The 10,748-nt window shown below is 40.8% G+C and overlaps 1 protein-coding gene across 3 annotated transcripts in view; it reads right to left on the reverse strand.

Annotated features, from left to right (window-relative positions):
• Positions 1 to 8,470, reverse strand: part of VDAC3 (voltage dependent anion channel 3) — a 50,993-nt gene extending 42,523 nt beyond the window's left edge. Inside the window, exon 1 of one of the 3 annotated variants that reach the window (XM_050940255.1) lies at positions 8,372 to 8,470. The gene's annotated coding sequence lies outside the window, so the exon portion shown is untranslated. Of the gene's footprint in view, positions 1 to 8,180; positions 8,339 to 8,371 lie in introns of those variants that run through there. The other 2 variants (XM_050940252.1, XM_050940253.1) reach the window with 2 other exon arrangements.
• Positions 8,471 to 10,748: the final 2,278 nt, after the last annotated feature.

The raw sequence follows: 10,748 nt of genomic DNA on the forward strand, positions 1-10,748 counted from the left end.
TTGAGAAAGGTAATTCTAGACACCAATGGAAATCTGAGCATGTGATTTATTTCAGTTGAGAGTCACAAGATATCAGATTTTGGAAATTACATTTGGATTACACTTTAGCTCTTCTCCAACTCAACTGCTGTCTGACTGTAGCAGCTGTTCTCTAGAGAGCTATTGGAGCTAGTACAAATCAGTGTTACCAGTGATTCACAAATGGTGATCTGAAAAACTGCTTCTTTCATAGGAATGATGCATTTGTCAGGCCTCTGGAAGAAGCATTTTCTGCTAGCCACATGTCTATCTTTGGGAGTTTCCACTTTTCAAAGATTCTGATTGACTAAATTCCAAAATCCAATAACCTCCCCATAATTTTCATGTCTGTTAGATGTTTCTTTAGTGAAAATTTGACGCTAAACAAATTTACAGAAAGTATCAAAACTGAAGTAGTAGCCAGCGCTTAATAGGATTGACCTGAACTGCAAAGCACTGGGGATATAAATCAACTAAAGCAAATTTTTTTTGTTTAAACTGGTTCTCAATAAAATTAAATATAGGTTTGTTTTTTAAAAAAATAAATCAATTTGCAATTAAATTTGAAATTGTGACAATTTATTTTAAGGCCTACCTTTACTACAATCTAAAAACATTTAAATTACATTAAAAAAATCAAGCAGTACATGTTTGCTGTCCAGTTTTAAAAGAAAGTCAAACCACTGAACTGGTGGAAGTCACTTGCTAAGCAGCTAGAACCAAAGTTTGTTGAAGTGCTAATTGAGCTTTTGACAGCAGTAGCCTCTTCTGTAGGTGCAGAGAAAGTATTTTCTTCATTTCAGTTTATTTAACGAGTTCATTTTTAAGAAAACAATTGTGAGTTAAAAAAGAAGGAAAACTTGTTTTCCTAACAATCAATGAACAACTAGTTGAGAAAGGATGATACCTACTTCTTCTAAAACCTTGAAGGACATGGTGAGCAGAAACAATCAATCAGTTTAATTAACTACAGATACTTCCTTCATTTAAAAAAAAATCAGTTTTAAACGCAAAACATTTGATATAATTTTTCCTTACATATCCAGCACAAGGTAGTTTTATTCAACCATTCAAAAATGCTGGTTTTGCACAATTTTAATTTAAATTTCAGTCCAAATAGAGAAAGATACAAGTCACAGGTAAAAAAATAACAACCACAAAGCAAATGAGAAATGCATCATTCACCATTTTCTAACACACTCTAATATTTAAAATAAGAATATGAATAATTGTAAGTTAAGTCATATAACTGTTTCAATAAATGCATACAGACATAGTGCATACTCCTGGTTACCAAAAAGAAATACTAAATTTAGTGAAAGGGTTATATTTAGTTGGGAATTAATGTTCTAAAAATTATCAACTAAAGATAACTAAGTACATATGCAGAACACTTGAAATTTAAATCAAAGTTTTGTGATTGCTAATTTAAATCATGATTAATATCAGTGATAACTTTGATTTAAATTAATGCACCTTGCTGCAAAGTGGCTTAGCACTTGATTACACTTAAAAGGGCGTGCCACTATAGCTATACCAGAGGAGCTATAATGGTAAATTCTCCTAATGGAGACAGCTTCTACCAGCAATAGTTTCTGTGTGTGTATAGTTTCAACCAGTTCCCCAAACAGAATAAGCTATACCAACAAATGAACTTTTCTGCAGGTATAACTGCATCTACACTAGGGCTTTTACTGCCACAGCTATGTTCATTAGGGATGTGATTTTATTCCCTCTCCCCCAGCACCCACACACACTAAACTGAAGTAGCTATACTGGTAAAACTTTCTAGCATAGACCAGGCCTTAGAGAAGCTAGAGCAGGGGTCAGCAACCTTTCAGAAGTAGGGTGCCGAGTCTTCATTTATTCACTCTAATTTAAGGTTTAGCGTGCCAGTAATACATTTTAATGTTTTTAGAAGGCCTCTTTCTATAAGTCTATAATATATAAGTAAACTATTGTTGTATGTAAAGCAAATAAGGTTAATATGTTTAAGAAGCTTCAATTAAATTAAAATGCAGAGCCCCCAGGACAGGCGGCCAGGACCCAGGCAGTGTGAGTGCCACTGAAAATCAGCTCACACGCCATAGGTTGCCTATCCCTGAACTAGAGCAATGTGTGCTGCAGACAACAAGGGAAGATTTGATGCTGATAAAATGTAAACTGTTACACAAAGGGAGAGGAAATAAAGCAACAAAGACACAAAATGGAAGGCCATAACTAAGTGGCAGTCACATTAAAACAACTTTATTTTAACTCTTTTTCCCCACATCACTAAGCACTACAGTAGCCACAGAAGAAATGTGGTCTTGTTTTTAGAGGCTGTAGTGATAGGTGGTCAAAGAAAACACTATCTGGTACACAGTAAGAACCCTGCTACTATCAGCCGCAATATTGTAATGCTGCATTTCAATGGAGCAGGGGTCCCCAATGCGGTGCCTGTGGGTGCCATGGCACCGTGTACTGGTCGGCGGACAAGCATCCGCTGAAATGCTGCCGAGAAGCAGCGTTATCTGGATGATGATGCTTGTCGGCGGCATTTCGGCGGCGACATCTGTTGACGTTACTGCTTGTCAGCGGCATTTCGGTTGATGCTCGTCCGCCGCCACAGTCCTCTGTGGCTCATCGTCTGGCACCCACCAGATGAAAAAGGTTGGGGACCACTCATATGGAGGATTAATCTCTGATCACAAAAATACAGGATTCTAAATTCATACTATAATTAAGCATTTTTGGGGTGAGAGATAAGCAAAAGAGTTATCAAAATGATCGAATTTTAGACTGAAGTTTCCTTTATTCTAATATGTTTTTAGCACTTATCAAATGTTAATATGAAACAACTATGTATTTCAGTTTCTCAAAAACTTTTTAAAAAGTCAATATTTATATTTCCACCACAATTCCCTTTCCCAGCAAAGTCCAAAAGGCACTGTGAATACCTGGCTCCTGTTGACATAAGAGATTCTTATTTCCACATTGAAGAGTACCTAAATTTACCCAATAAAGTTTTTTGAAATTATTAGACTTATAGGAATTAAATCAAACATTTTCTCCATTAAACTTCATCAGACAGTTGTAGCAGCTCAGAAACAAAAAACAGCTTTGTGCATGCAATCTGCAGCAGCCGAGGACTCAAATACCTCTCAGACTTTGCTGAAAGAGGAAGAAATACCTTTTTGGGAGATCAAATTAACATTCATCCAAAATACAGAAAAAGTAGTAATACTGTCCCCATTTAAGATATCAGTATTCTGCATCATGCAAGGGCAAAAACATCCATCGGGAAAGTAGTAGTAGTACTTTCAGGATGAATAAGGTTTTCTAGACACTGGTTTTGAATGAGCGATCAAAATGGACAAAAATTCTGAGTCCCAGCAATCTGAATCCAGGTATGATTTTTCTTCCAGAGGGAGGAGGAAGAGGGAAATAGGTCATCTGCATGCATTAAAACCCAGACATATCTATTGATGTGTGTGCTTGTAGCATCACATGCTAGACTGTGAGACTCAGTGTGCCAGGGTGGATAAAAATCAATGACTTTTTTTTATTTAAATCAGATTTTTTTGATAAAATGCTTTTTGAGGAGAAATCCCTATCTAAAGATAGTTTTAATTAAGATACATCATAGCTCAAAGATATCTCACCATGGAATAGAGCTTATAAATTCCAGTTCTATAGTATGAGACAATATATTCATATAAATGTTTAAGAAAAGTTTTGTGAACTATTGGAACTTTGTTTATGGATTAGGGACCCAATCTTATGGGGTTCCAGGGGCTTCTGTATAGATTATTCCAGTTAATCTTTCTATCTATCCAATGGGACTCAGCGCTCAGTCTAGAAGATACCATCAGAGATGCTTAATTTTTCAGTTCTCAAACTGTGGATTTGTGTCTCCAGAGATAACATGCTTGTTAACAGCAAAAATGTTTTAAATAAAATAAATAATAGAGGTGAGAAATAGCAAACCTCCACCCTATTGTTCCTCTGCAAATTTGTGTACACAAGGTCAATTTCTTACCTCTCTCTAAAAGTGCAAAGTTTCAAAATGTTCAATGAATAGAAGATTGTTGGGGGCGGAATAGATCTGGACAAGGAGAAGAAGTCTGGAGATAAATGTGAGACGGGAGGGACAGGCAATAGAAACAAAAGTGAAACTGTTTGAGCAGCATATTCCAGAAGTCTTGAGGTCTTTCTGAGTGTAGACTTCATTGATTTGAAATCTACCATACCATTCTCTCACTAGAAGGGAAAACCTATAATGGCAGCAGGCTGTAAAGAAAAACAAACCAACCCAGTTTGGGAATATTTTAATGAAGTTCCTTTACCTATGGGAAAGAGGCACGTGTGCAAAATGCAAACAGTGCAACAAAGAAATGCAAAGCCTGGCTGCCCGAATGAAATATCATGAGAAGTGTTCCTTCTCAGGAGTCAAGTATTAGAGGGGTAGCCATGTTTGTTGCTTTTTACAGATCCAGACTAAGTCTATAAAGGTGCCACAGGACTCTAACAGATGTCTTGGAACATAAGCTTTCATGGGTGAATACCCACTTTATCAAAGTGGGTATTCACCCATGAAAGCTTATGCTCTAACACATCTGTTAGTCCAGTGGTCCCCAACCTTTTTTTGGCCAGTAGCACATTCATGCTTTCAGAAGAGTGTGGTGGGCGCCAACAATTTTTTTAAGGCTTATTTTGTATGTGTACATTAAATAATACAAAAAACATAATATTTAATATTACATAATATATTAACCTAGAGAAGAGAGAGAAGCCGTGAGTACAGAGAACACAGGCGCCCGCATTCCCGGAGTACTCTGTCCCCAGCAGGCACGGGGCCCCGGCTTCTCTCCCCTGCGGGGCACTAGGCGGGCCTGGTGCCTGCCGGGGACCGAGACCACCGGCACCCGCAGCCTGCAGTTCTCTGTCCCCGGCAGATGCAGGGCCACGGCTTTTCTCCAGCTTAAGCCACAGCCCCATGCCTGCCAGGGACCAAGAACACCGGCGCCTGCAGCCCTGGAGTTCTCTGTCCCCGGCACGGCATGGCACTCACAGGCACCACATTGGCGACCACTGTGTTAGTCTATAAGGTGCCACAGGACTCTTTGTTGCTTCTCAGGAGGAAGCTGTGTTGAAGATGATGAAAGGAACATGTCTGAACATGCAGGATCTTCAGGTTGATAAACTTATTTCATACTACTTTCTTAAGGATTGCCTGTCTTCCTTCTAGACTATTCTTGAATTCTCATGTTTGAGCAAAAAATACAGTTGCTACTCTATGGTACCATCATTGTAGATGCAGTTGTGATAAAAGAAATAAATAGTTGAAACAGACAGATCTTCCTTTTACAATTTCACCTTTGAAGTATTACTGAGTGTCAGTGACTGCAATAAGTAATACTAAATGAGCAGTATGGTAATAATTAAATAACTGTATTGACTTTTTTGTTTAGGAGAATCCATCCTCAACATACAGGATTCTGAAGACTTTCCACCTTCAAGATCACCATCATTTTCTTTAGTTTCAGAGTTATCTGCCAATGATAGTGTTTCAGTCACATCATATGTGTCACACAGCAACAGTATATCACCGGTAGCAAAAAAGAAAAAAAACTACATCATCCAGATACAACCATAGATAAGTTTGTGATAAGAACCAGCAGATTACAAAAATTGATGAAAAAATAGATGAAAAAATTGCCCCGTTTGTTTATGCAACAAACTCTCCTTTCCGTATGATTGAACCATGTTAATCAAGTGTGGGTTCTCAGTCATTAAGACCAGGATACAGTTCACCTAACAGCACAGATGTAGCAGGCAAATTGCTGGATAAAGTGTATGAAAGTGAAATTGAGCAGTGTGCAAAAGGTCTAGAGGGTAAAATTGTTAACCTAAGTTTTGATGGGTGGAGCAATGTCCACAAGGATCCTGTTGCATGTGCTTCTGTGACAACTGAAGAAGGGAATGTCTTCCTTACAGAAACAATTGATACATCAGAAAATGAACACACAGCAGAATACTTACAAGAAGTAGCAGTAAAAGCTATAACAAACTGTGAAAAAAAAAAATCAAATGTCTAGTACGCAGGTTGATCACAGATAATGCTGCAAATGTATTCCAGATGAGAAGAAATTTAGAAGAGAGTCCCAAGCTAACAACATATAGCTACAGTGCTCATTTGATGCACCGTCTAGCCAAAGACTTAAGTGTTCCAGAAATAAAGGCTAATGTTGAAATTGCAAAATAATTCCGCAACAACCACTTCGCAGCAGCTGCTCTGAAAAAAGTGGGAGGAATCACGCTAACTCTGCCACAAGACGTGCAACGGAACTCAGCAGTGGACTGTTTTGAGCACTAGATCAAGAACTGACTTAATCTGATGACAGTTTGTGAATAAAATCATGAAAAAAAATAGATGGCACTGTAACAGCCAAAGGTCTTAAGAGAAGTGTTAAACACATGCAGAATACTCTGAAAACTATTTCTGTAGCCTTGAAAAAAATGCAGGGAAATAGCTGTTTTATTGCTGATGCTGTTGAAATTTGGAAGGAACTGAGTGAAATGTTAAAGAGAAATATGCAATGACAGAGTCAAATTACAAACATTAAAAAAACAAATGGGATAAGCACTGTCTCCAGCTCACTTTCTTGCCAATATTCTCAATACTTGGTACCAGAGTCTCAATACTTGGTACCTTAACTGCAGAAGAAGAGGAGTTGGCTATAACATCCAGCAATCATCCCTCCATAACGCCAACTACAATAAACTTCAGAGCTAAGGGTGAACCATTCAAGAAATGTGTGTTTGCTGATAGTGTTTTAAAGAAAGTCACTGTAGTGAACTGGAGGAAGTCACTTCAGCACTTGTATTCAGAGACTGTTGAAGTGATAATCTCACTTTTAACAGCAGTGGCTTCTTCTGCTGGTGTAGAAATAATATTTTCTTCCTTTCAACTAATTCATTCCAAACTGAGAAATCATTTGGGACCTGAAAAAGGAGATTATGAACAAATAGGAAAATGAAGGTGAAGACAACTGAGTTAGCTACAAAAGCCAATATTTTAAGTTTCTCATGTTGACTTGGCTAACAGTCGATTTAACTTTTTTTTAAAAAATATTTCATTTAACTATTTTAGTTAAAAAATTTTTTAACAGAAACAAACCTGATTTTAAAAAACTTGAACGTTTAACTAAATTCAAAAATTCATGCACTTGTTGTGTTAAAGTATTATATATTTGCTGTTGAAGAAAAAAATCCAGAATATATAACATTAAATTGTTTTATTTAACTAAAACAACAAATGTGTCTGGTGACCTCCTCCTCCTCCTAATACGGCATGGCAAGAAAAATATTAATGATTAACCTGTTGAACTGGAGATAGTTCACCTGCCAATGACTTCATAAATATTTGCTTCAATTATCTTTGGTAAATGCAATAACCAATCATTCCTTTTCTTGTATAGCTACAAAACGAATCTGAAAAGTTTCCAAAATAAATCGCTTTTAAAATGAATAGTGTGTACCTTCTAAAAATGAAACCTACATCTAGTTCTGAGTTATGAAGAATACATATTAAGGTTATAACAATCAACAAGAATGCACTCTGATGTAGAAATCCATGTGTTCCTAATTTAAATAATGATTGAATCCACACTGCAATGTCCCCAGCCACCTTTAAAAGAACATTAATGAAACCAGAGGCAAGCATAGTATCCTAAACTGCTTTTAACACAACTAAAAACAAAAGCTGATAGATTTAAGTTTATGTTGTCCTTTAACCAGTAACCAAGGGCATGAATCAAAGTCACAGGTGTCACAGTCCTGAAATACCCAAACCATTTCAGACTCTGTGAACAAAACCAATGGAAACAACGTAATGAAATGTGTGTATGTGCATGTGCACGCACCTTCTGCCCCCTGCCAGGCCCCGCCCCCAAGACATGGAAAGCCAAAAAGGACACAGCTCCTATTGCTCTGAATTTAACAGGCCAAGCCATCAGTTGCCATGACAGCACCACAAGGTGACTGGAGACATCCAGAGCAGGAAATTGTCAGGACACAGCTGATTTTCGTTATTGTAAACGCACACACAGAAGCTGTAACATACACCAAAGACAGAAACTCACGGAGACATAAAATACGCAATGTGCCGTTCACCTCACCCTGCCTGAGCGTTATACTGCCTCAGCCCTCACGCACGGACCCCGCCCGGGCCCTCGCGTCTCCCAGGCCGGACACTGACCGACCCGCTCTTATAGCCCGACGGGGTGTGGGGCGAACAGACCGGGCACCGACACGGCTCCCGGCTCCGCTCGGCTCCCTCAGACCCAGCTTCGCACCCCCCCCCCCGTACCGTAAAGCCGCTGTCTTCTGTCGCTAGGCTCAAGGTCTCGCTCTCGCCACGCCTATCTACAGCGCATGCCCCACGCTCCCAGGTCCCAATGACGCAAGCGCGTCGCTCTCCCTTACGTCACCGCGCGTGCGTAGTACCACCTAGTCTAATGCCCGTTGCATCGTCACATGCAGACTAGTACTGCGCATGTACCGATGGTTAGAGACCATCATCGCGCATGCGCGATAAAGAGGGCGGAGGACACAGAACGTTTCAGATTACCCGGAAGCTGACGAGAACTCAGTCTGCGCATGCTCTGTTGCCTGAGCTGTGGGGAGGGTGGTGTTCCGTCCCCTCGTAGTTCTCGCAGCAACAAACTCCGCTCATCGCGTCCCCATTGCCCCAGGCCTGGCGAATCCCCTTTGCGAACGCCATGACCGGCCTGTTGCTATGGCAACTCCCGGCTCCCCGGAGGCTGCAGAGTTGCTCTCACAGCCGGCCCTGGCTCGCTCGCTGTCGATTGGCTCCGCGTCGGTAACGGCGGCCTCCACCTGGCCTCTCCCCTGCTCAGGCAGGCCCAGCCCCGCTCCATCCTCGAGTCAGACCCACAGGCCTGCGCCGAGGGTACACAGCGGAGCAGGACTAACCGCCTTTCCCGCCAGATTCCACCATCGCTGTGCAAACCTCCCCGAACGCTACGGCCCAATCTCTGCTGCAGATTTGCTCCCATCCTCCACTTGGAAAAGGTGATTTCATTCCCCACCACGTACCTAGTGCAAACTCCCAGCTGCATCCCCACCACACTTTTCTCCCACGTTGTAGCATGAATGCCTCTCACACAGCGCCCTCCACCATCATGACACTACCATACTCCCCCCCCCCACTTTGTTCACACCACAATATCCCCAACACATCCCTTCCAACACTGCCGTTTCTCCCACGTACGCCGTATGTCTCCCCAAAATGCCCTCTCCCTTCTGTCACACACAGCCACACTATGGCCTTCGTGTTAACCCCAAGCATTTAAAAAAATGAATCAGTTCCTCTCAATACTGGCATTAACTTAAAAATCATGTTTTTTTGTTTAAGAACATAAAGAATGGGCATACTGGGTCAGACCAAGGGGCCATCCAGCCGCTGACAAACAGGCTAGGGACACCATTCCTTACCCATCCTGGCTAATAGACATTAATGGACTTAACCTCCATGAATTTATCTTGTTCTCTTTTAAACCCTGTTATAGTCCTAGCATTCATAACCTCCTCAGGCCAGGAGTTCCACAGGCTGACTGTGTGCTGTGTGAAGAACTTCATTTGTTTTAAACCTGCTGCCCATTAATTTCATTTGGTGGCCCCTAGTTCTTATATTACGGGAACAAGTAATTAACTTTTCTTTATTCACTTTCTCCACACAACTCATGATTTTATATACCTCTATCACACCCCCCCCCCCTTAGTCTCTTTTCCAAGCTGAAAAGTCCTAGCCTCTTCACTCGCTCCTCATATGGGACCCGTTCCAAACCCCTATTTTAAATTTCTGCCTTTAATTTGCCTTTTGGGTTCTGAACGTTTACAGTGCACTTGCTTCATGTTTTCAAGCCTTTTTCCACACGTGCTAGGGCTGGATACTTGATTTCTTTTATTCCAAGACCCGCAGGGGGTGGGAAGAGAACCACCCTCCACTATCTCAAGACTCAAAATAAAATTATGAGTTGGCAACACTCACCCCAATCCCATTTTCCTACACCCCACCAGTCTCATAATCATTGTACAAACTAAACAAATATATATATTTAATACAGGGAACTGTTTCCATAAGCTTATTTTACTGTAATCAACACACATGACCCTGATTCTAACCTGCACTCAAGCTTTACACCACTGTGAATGCAAGGTGACCCATGTCCACCAGATCTAGAGCTGGTGTGATGATTTAGGGTATCTAGCTGTACAACTTATGGGTGTTACTGAGATGATGTACTATAAAGTTGCTGTATTTTTGAATGCTGTGTGAATATGAATCCCATCCTAGCTGCCATGGGTGGTGTCACATCCTCCTAGAACAGATACAACAGGGAATAGTTAGAATTCAACAACTCTATTCTGGTGCAGATCCCTTGGAATAGTAGGTGAGCTAAAGCTTAAGAAAAAGCAGTTTTACCCTACCTCCTTTGCAGAGAAGGAGAAAAGTAGGAGTAGAAGAAATTTACCAGGAGTACAGGTGACCAGTTGGGGTAAAATAAGGAACCACACAGGGGGAACTTAGAACTGGAGAGGGGAAGGGGATGGACTGGCCTAGGGCCAAGAAGTTGGGCTGGAGGACATGGTTTCACTTTTCAGCAGACAAATAGTGCCCTGCAACAGGACTTGGACCCCAGGCCAAAGAATGCCCTGCACTG

Source organism: Gopherus flavomarginatus, chromosome 2, assembly GCF_025201925.1.
Source record: "Gopherus flavomarginatus isolate rGopFla2 chromosome 2, rGopFla2.mat.asm, whole genome shotgun sequence".
Taxonomy (NCBI): Eukaryota; Metazoa; Chordata; order Testudines; family Testudinidae; genus Gopherus; species Gopherus flavomarginatus.